A 516-nucleotide genomic window follows, 5' to 3' on the forward strand; every position below is an offset into this window, starting at 1 on the left:
ACTCTCCGACCAATAGGTCGAAATGAGCTCGGGTGTACAGGGACCCGAACCAAACATCTACCTAGCCTAAAATTGATATTCTGGAGCTTCTGACACAGTCCGTTCAGCCATCCGTTGTACGAATCAAAAGATATCCACATAAGTACAAAATAAGGCTCTTGAATAAGGGTGTGCAAAAATCAAACCGACCGATAAACCAAATCGATAAAAATGTTATTGGTTATTGGTATTGGGTTATTGGGTTAACGGTTTTTTATTAATTTTATAAAAAAAATTATCGATAACCCAATAAGGATACACTAAGTCATTGTTTTATCCCTCTTTATGTTATATATATAAATCTCTATCTATCTATCTATCTATCTCTATGCACTACTTATTCATAATTCAGTGATTCACAAAGTATTAACTTATTCAGGGCAACAAAGGCATAATATAAAGCTCGGTTATTATCGTATTGAAAAGCTTGAAGCACTTATAGCTTCCAACAATTAGGATTTAATTTTTTTTCTAACT

Source organism: Capsicum annuum, chromosome 9 (genome assembly GCF_002878395.1).
Source record: "Capsicum annuum cultivar UCD-10X-F1 chromosome 9, UCD10Xv1.1, whole genome shotgun sequence".
Classification (NCBI taxonomy): Eukaryota; Viridiplantae; Streptophyta; class Magnoliopsida; order Solanales; family Solanaceae; genus Capsicum; species Capsicum annuum.